This window comes from Dama dama, chromosome 20, assembly GCF_033118175.1.
Source record: "Dama dama isolate Ldn47 chromosome 20, ASM3311817v1, whole genome shotgun sequence".
In the NCBI taxonomy this organism is placed as follows: domain Eukaryota; kingdom Metazoa; phylum Chordata; class Mammalia; order Artiodactyla; family Cervidae; genus Dama; species Dama dama.
In genome coordinates, this window is record NC_083700.1 from 58,891,145 (window position 1) to 58,904,583 (window position 13,439).

General features: G+C 37.4%; 1 protein-coding gene across 4 annotated transcripts in view; it reads left to right on the forward strand.

The window, feature by feature from the left end:
• The first annotated feature begins 227 nt into the window (after positions 1–227).
• Positions 228–13,439, forward strand: part of TTLL7 (tubulin tyrosine ligase like 7) — a 165,812-nt gene continuing 152,600 nt past the window's right edge. For all 4 annotated transcript variants that reach the window (XM_061121538.1, XM_061121540.1, XM_061121535.1 and 1 more), the window contains exon 1: positions 228–361. The gene's annotated coding sequence lies outside the window, so the exon portion shown is untranslated. The remainder of the gene's footprint in view (positions 362–13,439) is intronic.

A 13,439-nucleotide genomic window follows, 5' to 3' on the forward strand; every position in this document is an offset into this window, starting at 1 on the left:
CCGGGCGCGGGGCGGGGCGCGGAGGAGCCCCCCTCGGCCGTGGGTCCTCCCAACCGTCGCCGGCCAGGCGCCCTCGCTCCCGCTCCGCCGCGCACGGCGCGCACCCCCGGTCGCCGCCCGCTAATGGTCTGGCCCGTCGGTAGCCACCACCCCTTCGGCAGCGCCAGCTGCTCCAGCTGCTCCGGGTCTAGCGCCGGCGCCCGGAGCTGTGGCGGCCGCGGGCAGTGGGCGGGTGGAGGGGAGCACCGGACCATCAGCGCAGGCTGCTCGGCCCGGGGCGGCCGCGGAGGGAAGCCGAGGAGCGCGGGAACCGCGCAGGAACCGTCCGCAGCCCGGAGGCGAGGACCTCTCCTCACCCGGGGTGAGTACCTGCTGCCCCAATCCTCCCCGACCCCCTTTTCCCGTCCCCACGCCCGCGAGGTGTGGCCGCCGCCCGGACGGTCACTGCCCCGGGATCACTGACCGCCGCGGGAGCAGCGGCACGGGGAGCTGCTACTGTTGGTGCTAATGATTCAGCACCATTCGTGCCCTGAGAGATCTGGGCGGAATCGGGGTGCGGGGGGTGGGGGGGGTGGGGGTGGAGGCGGCGAGGTCAGTTGCTGGGCTCTCGCCTGAGCTTCCAGGTTCCAGATGAGCGAGCCCGGCGGGCGAGGTCGGGTAGGGTGAGCCGGGAGGCTCCCCGATGGCTTGCTCTGTAATTCCGTCCTTTGCCCACATCGCGGCACAAACCTTCGTGAACGTGCTGTGCCACCTTCAGTGTCAGATGAGTGGGTTTTTCGCACAGGCGAGTGAAGTCTGGGGCCCTTCTCCATACCAGCCAGTTTCTCTGCTTCTTCCTTTGGATGCCTAATGCGTGCCACTCTCCGCTCAACATCGTGTTGCATCCCTCCGCTAAGACGCTGTATCCAACTTGTCTTGTATTCAGAGTGGGTTTAATTGGTCTTGGCATAGTAGAAAAAGATTTAAGGGGATTAAGAAATAATACGTTTAGAGTTTAGCCACTTCGTATATATATGATTTCATTAAATCGTAACGCAGAACCAAATGTGGAAAGTGAAGAACGGGAAGTTAAATCGTGTGCTCAAGGTCACAGAATAGGAATTTGGATACAAGTGTTCCTGGTCCCCAAACCCACGAATCTTCCACTGCATTAAGGAGTTGTGTATCCAAGTGTGTCCAAGTTGTGTGTACATATATATGATTTTATTACATATTAAACATAGAACTAATTTTCATAGTAGTAATCTCAAGTAATAGCAACAACCTGTAAACTTCCTGTATATGGAATTATTGTTCTTTTAGTATAAAAGAAGGAACATTTTTTGAATTGCACGAAAAAATACTATTTTCTTAGAAAGCATATGCCAAAAAATAATATCTGGACAACACTGCATAGGAGAGCTAGTTCATAACAGGAGATATTCAACACATTTTGGGCAGTGATAGATGGTAAATGCTTAAGTGTTGGAGAAATCTTTTAGGAAAGTAAAGGCAATCTGAATTTTTTTTTTGATGTTAGGGAAACATTTGCAATAAGAACAGTTATTTAGTACATGGCATATGTGACTGAACTGTTTTTGTACGGTGTGTTACCCATGATATGGTGACAGATAAACCCAGGCTGATAATATGATTTGATTCATTACTACTCTATGATTTGGCATAGCAGGTGATAGCTCCATTTTACAGATGAAGGAATTGAAATACAGAGAAGTTTCAAGATTACACAGCTAGTGGTGGAACCTGGACAACACTGACTCTTACACAAAATACGTGTGTTGTAGCAAAGTGTAATTCTGTTTAATGGGACATTGTATTGATTTGTTTTTGCCCTTATCTTCTGAGTCAACAATTATATTGACCTTATATGCGCTTTCTGCGAAACTAATGGATACTAGGTTTTTCCTTTGTTCCTTGCTTGGCCATTTGATTTGCTTTCATTTATGATTTATGTATTTTCTCTTAAGACCTGCAACTCTCCTTGATGTCTCAGGAGGCAGGTTGCTATAGTGCAAATGCTCATTATCTCCAAGTACTAGAATAGTATATGATGTCTGATAGGAACATAGTCATTGTAGGCCATCATTTCTAAAGTATTGAACCATTTGCACTGGAGAATTCTTTTTTAAGTTAATGAGGATATTGATAAAGTCATAAAATGGAGGCACATATTTACATTTGTTGTTCAGACAAGACTAGTTAAGACAAGTAAGGTCTTGAGATGAGTCTTGATTTTGCTTTCTAGAAGGTGATTTCTTTTTTTTTTTTCTTATGACTTCAGTGAGGCCTTTTGCAGTCCAATCTGGTTTAATCCCAAAGGGAAAGCAGAATTGGTCTGAATGAATAAGCAAAATTCAATCCCACTGCTATTAAAACAAAAAGGAAACTGCATGTTCTAGTGCTGGAGGGTCAGCAGGAACATTTGAAAACAGACATAGCACATTTTATTTAGATGTTCATCACGAGTATAAATATAATACCAACTTGGCCTTAGAAATGTTTTCTGTCTCTCTCTCCCCTTTCTTCTCTCGCTCAGTGTGTGTAGGTGTGACTACTGTCTGCAGACCATCTAAATTCTAAAAGTCCAGGTGGGGAAACTGAAAGTTTAGCTGGAGAGCTGGTTACCTACATATTAGTAACTAACCAAATAGATTAATACTGGCTTAATACCAGGAAAGGGTAAGGCAGATTTAAGTGCCACATCAACACTTTAAGAAATAGTGATGCCTAGGGTCGTAAGAGGATCATGAAAGTTTTCGTGGATGGAAGTGAATGAAATCACTCTGAGATGGGAAGGCTTCAGTAGGTAAAGAGAAAGCAGATGAAGTTCAGCTGAGAAGTGGTCACCTACTTTTGGATACCTGGTGACAGATTACGAAGGACTTTGCATGTCAGGCAGTGAAATCTACTGGTTATCAGGTAATCTAGGGAACTAGCGTAGGTCTCTAAGCAAGCCAAATTTCTCTTTGGCTGGTTGTGCTCACATTCTCCATATTCCTTGTTCCAAGTGCTCTTCCAGAAAAGGTTACTTTTCCTGGGTACTGCTATTTAAAGCACTAAACCCAGAAAATTTTCTATGCAAGTAAGATTTTTCCTCTTCCAAGGAAGTTTGCCTTTTAAAAGATTTCCCCCTTCCATTATAGTCTTTATTTTAAATTTTATAACATTACTTTTCACTTAATTGTAGTTTGACCGTGAACATTTAAAATGTCTACATAATTTTCCATTAGGTAGATGTGCCATAAATTCCTAATCACTCCTCATTGTCACTGTATTTTGATGATAATAAATAACACTATGATGAGTATCTTTGTTCATAAGCTCTCTTCTAAATTTTAGAAATTAGTTCCTTAGTCTCAGAAATAAAATTTCTGGGTTAAAAGGTGTGAGTTCTTAGTTTGATTTTTTTGAAAAAAAAAATTGAGGTATAAATGACATTATAACATTATATTAGTTTTGGGTATACAACGTATTCAGTATTTGTATATATTGCAAAATGATCCCCACAATAAGTCTAGTTAACATCCATCACCACACATTGTTATGGATTTTTTTATGATGCTTAGTTTGACTAATTTCTTCTTTTTCTTCTTTATGTATTTATTTTTAATTGGAGGATAATTGCTTTACAATGTTGTGTGGGTTTCTTTCATAATCAACAGGAATCAGCCATAGGTATACGTATGTCCCCTCCCACTTGAACTGCGCTCCCCTCCCATCTCCCACCCCATCCCACCCCTCTGGGTTGTCACAGAGCGCTGGATTGAGCTCTCTGTCCCACAGAAAATTCCCACTGGCTATCTATTTTACACATGGTAAGGTATATATTTCAGTGCTACTCTTTCAATTTGTCCCACTTCCCCTGCTGTGTCCACAAGTCAGTTCTCTATCATCTTGACTGAATTTTATACAAATTTTAAAACCCTGATGGATTCTGTATATTCTCTTTGGAGCATTAGTATATTAAGTATAGGATATTTGCATATTAATAATTAATAACACTCCTGTCTATGTCTCTTCAGATTACACTATTTCAGGCAAACTTGTCTTTTGATTAGAAAGATTAGTTAAACCATGGGTGCTGGGAGAAAGGCAGGTAGTTGGGACCACTGGAGGGAAAAGCTGTAGGTAATGGAGGACAGATTTTGTGGGAGTGAGCAGGAATTTGCAGCCAGAGAAGGAGCATGTGTGATAAACTACTTTCTGGTCCTGGTGTTGTGCGTGTAGACCTCAGCTCTCTCGTTTCTCCTGTCCTTCCCTCAGGAATCCCCCCTCATTCTCCACACACTATCTCTCCCTTTCAAACTTCAGCTTCTCCCACCCACCTGTATCAGTTTCCCAGGTCTCCAGCTTCGATATCTTGGCAGTGCAAGGCTTATGAACTCACTCTCGGCTTCTAATTTGGAGAATCCACACTGATGGGGGCAGGAATTCCAGACCTCCTCCAATTCTCTGCAGAAGCCCTGGTTGCAGGGTGTAAGAGTGTGTGGTGGACATCGAAGACTCCTGTCGCCTCTGCTGTGTACATTGCTAGAGACAGCAAGCCCCCAGGAGATGCTGGGACATTCCCAGCATCCCCTCCCGCTCTCGTTCCCAGTATCCCTCGACCAGGGAAAGTTCCCCTCATTGAGGAGAGAGACTGTTCCTCCATGTCCCTCCAGCTGTAGGAATACATGACCCTACCTCCTTGGACAGGTATTCGTACATTGGCCAGGCCTCTGCCTTGCTCCCCTAGGCTCTCGCCTGGGTTTCCTCTGGGTACCACTCCCACTCTCCTTGGACTTTGAGTCCGGGAAGCCACTGAGGCAGGGAGGCCATGAAGTGTCTCTGAGAAGCAGTGGAAGGGGAATTAGGGATATGAATGTGCCTTGAGGGAGCAAGTAGGGAGCAGAAAGGCAGGTACTTGGAATATGCTCTCAGTTTGGGAAGCCCTGAAAGGAAACAATGAAAACTGAAGCATCTTTATAAACCAAAAATGGGCCCCACCTTTCAGGACCTGACATGCTTTCTGGTGGAAGTTGGACTTAGAGGTGGGCAGAGTATTTTGGGCAGAATTTGTTCTATGCTTAGTTGGGACTTACTATTTAAAGCAGTTTGCTTAAAGTCTTTGAAGGTGATAAATCTATTTGCATTCCTTCCAGGCATTATTTTTGTCAAAGTTCAACTGGGCTTAGTCAGGAGTTTCCATAGGGTTAAGTTAGAGCTAAAAACTTAAATTTAAGTAGGCTTGCTTACTTGTTTTCCAACACCTGTTTTCCTTAGTTCCCATTTGATGTCTACTTACCTGTAGTGCACAAAGCCATAGGTAGTTTACAAAGCCATAAAGTTCTGGGACTGTTTAGGTTCTGGGAGTTGAGTGATAAATCCAGTTTCCTTTTTTTTCTTGCAAGTGATTAGTTGTCCTGTGTTCCTTTGATTTCTTTAAAGGTTCAGAGTTAGATCGTCCAGTGGTCACTGGGTCTCCCCTGGGGCTGACTGAGAAGTCTTTCCTTTTGAAATTGATGATATTCTTGGTCCATTGGGCATGCTGAACCATCCACATTGTTTGGTTTTTCTGAGTTGTATTTTGGCTCCCAAGCTTCCAAACTTCTGTGTTATCTTTGTTCTTCTGCATAATCATGTGAAATGGAACATTGTGTTTGATAAAAGATTAATTTGAACATTTCTATCTCTTTTACCCACTACTTTGCAATGTCTGAACTGGTGCCACACCTAATTCAACAAGATGACAATAGCTTGTTTTCATAAAAACTCTCCTCCCTTTTCCATGAGCTTATTTGCAGTGACATTGACTTTCTAAAGTAAATTTAGCATTTGCAGATTTGGAAGGTGGATCAGCAATAACCTAGGCAGCAGCTTCAAGATTATTTGAATGTTCTTTGCTGGATTAGAATTTTAGGGTTTTCTTTGTTGTACTTCTCATTTAAGGTAGTACTATCTTTCTTCTGTGAGGGATGTGAACCCACTTAAAATTTGTGTAAAACCTAGTTGATGTGGTTTTAATATTAAGTTTGCATATGTGAATATGAATGGTCATACATGTAGAGTACTAGGTAGGAAAAGTTTAGAAACTGTACATTTAATTTGAATCATTTGATAGGACAATTTTCACATGTAATTCTGTCATTGCTATTATTGAAAATATGTTTTTTCAAGGTATTTAATAAATAAAATCTGTAGCCATGTGTAGCATAATGATTGCTGAAAAATCAGGACAATAATTTTAGCACACATCTCAGTTTATATTTAGAATCAGTCTGTCTGCAGTTACCCAACAACTATGTGCTAGCTACTCTGTGGAGAGGAAAGCTAGACCTTGAACATTTTCTACAATCAGCATAATTCATATGAAACCAGATGGAGACATTTTCATTTAGCTGTTCGTTTGATCACATTGAAGATGGTAATGTTTAATTACTTAGCATCTCTTAGTCTAGAATCCTAAAGATTGGCAGATATTATTTCTTCCATTTTAATGATGTGAAAAATCAAGCTTGGGAGAGAAAAAAAAGAAGATAAAAATGTGCAAAATCATAGTAGGATTAGAAATTGGTCTAAAACTGCCCCTCTTGATATTAGCTTTGACAGTAGGTCAATGTATAACATGTAAGCAAGGGGATGAGCTTTATTCATGTTGCATAGTTTTAATGGCTTTACTAGTGTTACAGTATTTGAGAAAAAAATAACTTGTCAAATCCACTGAATATTTTTTTCTGTGTTGTCTGCTTTTAGTCCATATCAGCTTCACCCTTAGTCAACACACACATATTTCAATGCATTATTTTTGGAAAATGGAAACAAGTTATTTCTGGAACTTGCTGCAAAAATGAAAGGAAAATAGACAGTTTAATGTAAGAAAAGTTTTATGTAGAGGATCATGTCATCTGCAAACAGTGAGAGTTTCACTTCTTCTTTTCCTATCTGGATTCCTTTTACTTCTTTTTCCGCTCTGATTGCTGTGGCCAAAACTTCCAACACTATGTTGAATAGTAGTGGTGAGAGTGGGCACCCTTGTCTTGTTCCTGATTTCAGGGGAAATGCTTTCAATTTTTCACCATTGAGGGTGATGCTTGCTGTGGGTTTGTCATATATAGCTTTTATTATGTTGAGGTATGTTCCTTCTATTCCTGCTTTTTGGAGAGTTTTAATCATAAATGAGTGTTGAATTTTGTCAAAGGCTTTCTCTGCATCTATTGAGATAATCATATGGTTTTTATCTTTCAATTTGTTAATGTGGTGTATTACATTGATTGATTTGTGGATATTGAAGAATCCTTGCATTCCTGGGATAAAGCCCACTTGGTCGTGGTGTATGATTTTTTTAATATGTTGTTGGATTCTGTTTGCTAGAATTTTGTTAAGGATTTTTGCATCTATGTTCATCAGTGATATTGGCCTGTAGTTTTCTTTTTTTGTGACATCTTTGTCTGGTTTTGGAATTAGGGTGATGGTGGCCTCATAGAATGAGTTTGGAAGCTTACCTTCCTCTGCAATTTTCTGGAAGAGTTTAAGTAAGATAGGTGTTAGCTCTTCTCTAAATTTTTGGTAGAATTCAGCTGTGAAGCCATCTGGTCCTGGGCTTTTGTTTGCTGGAAGATTTTTGATGACAGTTTCGATTTCCTTGCCTGTGATGGGTCTGTTAAGATCTTCTATTTCTTCCTGGTTCAGTTTTGGAAAGTTATACTTTTCTAAGAATTTGTCCATTTCTTCCAAGTTGTCCATTTTATTGGCATAGAGCTGCTGGTAGTAGTCTCTTATGATCCTTTGTATTTCAGTGTTGTCTGTTGTGATCTCTCCATTTTCATTTCTAATTTTGTTAATTTGGTTCTTCTCTCTTTGTTTCTTAATGAGTCTTGCTAATGGCTTGTCAATTTTGTTTATTTTTTCAAAAAACCAGCTTTTAGCTTTGTTGATTTTTGCTATGGTCTCTTTAGTTTCTTTTGCATTTATTTCTGCCCTGATTTTTAAGATTTCTTTCCTTCTGCTAACCCTGGGGTTCTTCATTTCTTCCTTCTCTAGTTGCTTTAGGTGTAGAGTTAGGTTATTTATTTGGTTTTTTTCTTGTTTCTTGATGTAAGCCTGTAATGCTATGAACCTTCCCCTTAGCACTGCTTTTACAGTGTCCCATAGGTTTTGGGTTGTTGTGTTTTCATTTTCATTCATTTCTATACATATTTTTATTTCTTTTTTGATTTCTTCTATGAGTTGTTGGTTATTCAGAAGCGTGTTATTTAGCCTCCATATGTTTGAATTTTTAACAATTTTTTTCCTGTAATCGAGATCTAATCTTACTGCACTGTGGTCAGAAAAGATGACTGGAATGATTTCAATTTTTTTGAATTTTCCAAGACCAGATTTATGGCCTAGGATGTGATCTATTCTGGAGAACGTTCCGTGTGCACTTGAGAAAAAGGTGAAGTTGATTGTTTTGGGGTGAAATGTCCTATAGATATCAATTAGGTCTAGCTGGTCCATTGTGTCATTTAAGGTTTGTGTTTCCTTGTTAATTTTCTGTTTAGTTGATCTATCCATAGTTGTGAGTGGGGTATTAAAGTCTCCCACTATTATTGTGTTACTATTAATTTCCTCTTTCATACTCGTTAGTGTTTGCCGCACATATTGCGGTGCTCCTATGTTGGGTGCATATATATTTATAATTGTTATATCTTCTTCTTGGATTGATCCTTTGATCATTATATAGTGTCCTTCTTTGTCTCTTTTCACATCCTTTATTTGAAAGTCTATTTTATCTGATATGAGTATTAAAAGGGAGGGATCAGCGTTTTTTAAAATCAAGTGGGCTATGTATATGTGGAAAAGCTTTTTCACTTGTCAAAAATCAGTGCCGAATGAGTGTTTCTGGCAGAAAGAAAAATTTGCTGCTACATATGTTAGGAGGTTGTCATTTTGGAATAGGAGGCATTTTCTCCTTAAAAATGTATCTTGGGTTTATATGTATTGATAGCTGTTTTCATCCTTGACTAAGGAATTAAATGTGTTTTTCATTAGTTATAGTATGGTATATTTATTCCCATAATGTTCTCGAAAGTGTATCTATGAATTTTGTTTTTGAATTCATAAGGGACTAGAATAATAAATATAGGATGAAGTGAAGGTCCTAAAGTGTAACTTCTGCTGGGAACAAAATTAAATGAACACACTCAGCATTACCTATGAATATGGATATTTAGATCTCCAAGTAAAATTACCTAATGGTAATCCAAAAATTTTTCTCTCCTTGGTATAACTATATATATTATGGTAACATACAAGTGATATTCATGTTTTGTGAAAGAAAAAAGTCCATAGTAGTATAAAGGTACCATGATTTATGTAATTGTTTGGATGATTTCTCATATTTTATAGGCATTCCATAAATGCAGCTCTTTCTCCAGTTAATATTTTGTATTTTTATATATATTTTTAATATGATAAAAGCACACAGTATCAAATTTACTATGTTAAACATTTTTAAGTATCTAGTTCAGTAGCATTGAATATATTAACTTTGTTGTGAAATAGGTCTCCAAGAACTTTCTCCTCTTGCAAATCAGAAATCTTATACCCATTAAATAACAACTTCCCTCTCCCCCAAGTCTTTGGTAACCACCATTATATTTTCTGTTTCTATAACTTTTACTAGTTTGGATACCTTAGTATAAATGGAATCATATATTATTTGTTTTTTGTGACTAGTTTGTTTCACTTAATATAATTGCTAAAATTTTGCCCATTTATAGAATATGACAGCATTTCCTTCTTTTTTAAAACCAAATAATATTCCATCATATATATACACCAGTTTTTCTTTGCTCATCTGTTGATATACATTTGGGTTGCTTCCACATCTTTGCTAATGAGAAAAATGCCACTGTGAACAAAGATGTACAAATATCTCTCCAAAACTCTTCATTTCTCTCTAGAAATGGGCTTCCTGGATCATATAGTAGTTCTATTTTTGATTTTTGGGGACCTCCCATACTGTTTTCCATAGTGATTATATCACTTTATCTTCCTGTCAGGAGTGTGCAAGGGTTCCAGTTTTTCCATATCCTCTATAACACTTGTTTGTTTATTTATAGTAGGCAGCTTACTGAGTATGAGGTGATATCTCACTGTGGTTTTGATTTGCATTTCCTTGATGATTAATGATGTTGAGCGTCTTTCATGTACCTGTTGGCTATTGGAATATTATCTTTGGAGAAATGTCTATGCAAGTCCTTTGCCCATTTTAAAATCTGGTTATTTGATTTTTTTTGTTGTTGAGTTGTTGGAGTTATCTCTATATTCTGGATGTTAACCCTTTATCAAATAAATGATTTTCTCCCACTCAATAGGTTGCTTTTTTCACTCTGTTGATTCTGTTCTTTGATGTACACAAAAATTTTGTTCAATGTAGTCTTGTTTATCTAGTTTTGCTTTTGTTGCCTATGCAGCATTATTTTTAGCACTTTAAAAATGTATTAAGAAAATTGTTTCAAATTGATGTTTATTATTTTTCTCTTTAGTCTTTGAAGTCCATGAGATTATTTTTGAGACTATGCAATTATGATGCCTGGTGTAATTATTTAACAAATTAAACTTAATTTTGATTAACTTTTTCTTTTTGGAAAATCCACTTTTAAACCTATTTAATGTAGAATTTTGTTGCTATACTTTAATAAGATGAAAGGAATTATGTTAAACCTATATGTTAATTTAGGGAGAATTAGAATCTTTACTATGTTGATTCTTCCAATCTGTAAACATGGTATGTTTCTCCAGGTATTAATATTTAGGTCTTACTTGATGTCTTTTATCAGAATATCATAATTTTGATTATGCATAGTTATATTTTGTTAGATTTATACCTAAGTATTTCATTTTCTTTGGAGCAACTATAAAGAAACTGCATTTGAAATTTTTGTTTCCATTTCTTCTCTGTCAGTATATAGAAATGCAGCTGGTTATTGTGTTGGTCTTATATCCTGAAACCTTACTAAGCTCACATACATTTTGAATCTAGGACTGCAGATCCTTTGAGGATTTTTTAAATATAAACAATTGTGTCATCTGAAAATGAAAACAATTTTATTTCTTTCAATCTGTATGCCTTTAATTCATTTTTCGTGCCTGATTGCAATGGTTAGAATTTCCAGTATTGTGCTAAGTAAGAATGGTGAGAGTAGACATCCTTGCCTTATTCCAAATATTACAGGAAGACATTATTTTGCTAAGTATTATGTTGTTGTTGTTGTTTAGTCGCTAAGACATGACTGACTCTTTTGCATCCCATGGACTGTAGCCCAGCATGAAATCTGCCCATGGGATTTCCTAGGCAAGAATACTGGAGTGGGTTGCCATTTCCTTCTCTAGGGAAGCTTTCCTACCCTGTAATTGAACTCACATCTCCTGCATCGGCAGGTGGTTTCTTTACCACTGAACCACCAGGGAAGCCCAAGTATACTGTTAGCTGTATGTTTTTTTGTAGTTGTTCTTTGTTAGGTTGAGGAAGTTGCCACTCTGCTCCTAATGTACTGAGACTTTTTATCCTGAATGGATATCAAATTACATCAAATGCTTTTTTCTTTATCAATTGATGTGGACACATGACTTTTCTCTTAGCCTGTTGATATGGTGGATTGCATTGATTAATTTTTGAGTATTGAATCAGCCTTGAATACATGGGATAAATCCCATTTGGTCATGTGTACATGACATACACATACACATATAGACTTAAAAATATACACACTCACTGTATTCAGTTTGTCAACATTGTTAATTATTTTTGCTTTTAAGTTTGGAAGAGATGTTGGTTTGCAGCTTCTTCCTTTTTATTGTGCTTCATTTATGTGGATTTTGTTGTTAGACTATTACTGGCCTCATTTGGCACTAAGAAACTACTACTTGTTGAGTTTGGGTGTTGTATCAAATTCAAATATCTATAATAACCTGAGAAGGCTACTAAAACTCCTTTTTCCCAACTATATATCTCTATGAGGCCAAATTTTGTTGTGTATTTAAACCAAAAGAACTTATAAAAATGAATGCTGAAGCAGATATGAGAATCTGTTTTCTTGAAGCAGGATATTAGAGGAATTAAAAAAAATACAAAACAGTGTCACTTATTTCTTTTGAAAAAAGCTATAGTTATTTTTAATGTAATATGATTTTGTTAACATGTAATGGTTTTATTATCGTTATTTTAAAATGAATAAATATTTCAAACATTTATCAGTTTTAGTTTCTAATAGGATGAATATTGATAAATATGACTCACAAAATGAATCTCACCAAAACCAAATGAGTGTAAAGAGTTCCAACACCAAAAGTTTGAGAAACACTACTAAGAAGACCAAGATAAGGGGAAAAGTGAAGTCACAGGTGTGGACATGTTTATCTCACATTTGGCATTGGCTTAATCAGGTTGTTCCAGGTGCATGTTTTCTTTTTTCTCCACTAGTATTTTTATTTCACAAGATATGCTTTTTCCCCCACATCAATTCTTTGATATGCACTCTAATTTCCTAAAAAAAATCATAAATAGACCAATAAAAGTCCATAATGTAATCTTCACAAAATGAAATCCCTCAAAGTTATCCCTATGCTGATAAATGTTATATATAGGCATAAAACTATATTTTAAGTTTTAAATTGTAATAAATAGAATTGAACTTCCCTGGTGGCTCAGATGGTAAAGAAACTGCCTGCAATGCAGGAGAGCCGGGTTCAGTCTCTGGGTTGGGAAGATCCCCTAGAGAAGGGAATCACTACCCATTCCAGTATTCTTGCCTGGAGAATTACATGGACAGAGGAGTCTGGCGGGTTACAGTCTATGGGGTTGCAAAGAGTTGGACCCAACTGAGTGACTAAATACACACACAATAAACAGAATAGAAATATTAATTCAGAGATGACTTATGCAAGGATGAAGTAATTTAGAATGTTTTGTCAAAAAATGACTAAAAGATAGTGCAAGAAACACTTAAATTACTGTCTTTTGATTTTGATTATTGTAAATGGATTTTTTTTTGTACTTTTCCCCAGCACTTTATTGACATATTATTTGTATATAGTAAAATGTACACCTTGTAGAGTTTTGACAATATTTTGTTAAATAGCATTTGAAGATATCTAGTTCGTAATAGTATGAACATACAAAATGAGTTGATAAAAAATCTTAGCATTATCAGTGAGGGAAAAAATAAGATCAAGTCAGCTAGGGGAGACATTAGCTCACAAAATCCATTTTATGAAATCCTTCATGTTTATTAGAGCTGAGCACACATTTGATTCTAGTTTTCTAATTTCCAGGGAAAGGGAGCATACAGAAATTTTAATGATTAATTAAAAACCTCATACATGAAGAAACCAATTGCCTAAGAGGAACAAAGTTTTTCCTACATAGAATCCAAAGTGAAGTTTATGCTGTAGTTTCTTTTAAAGTGGATTCAATT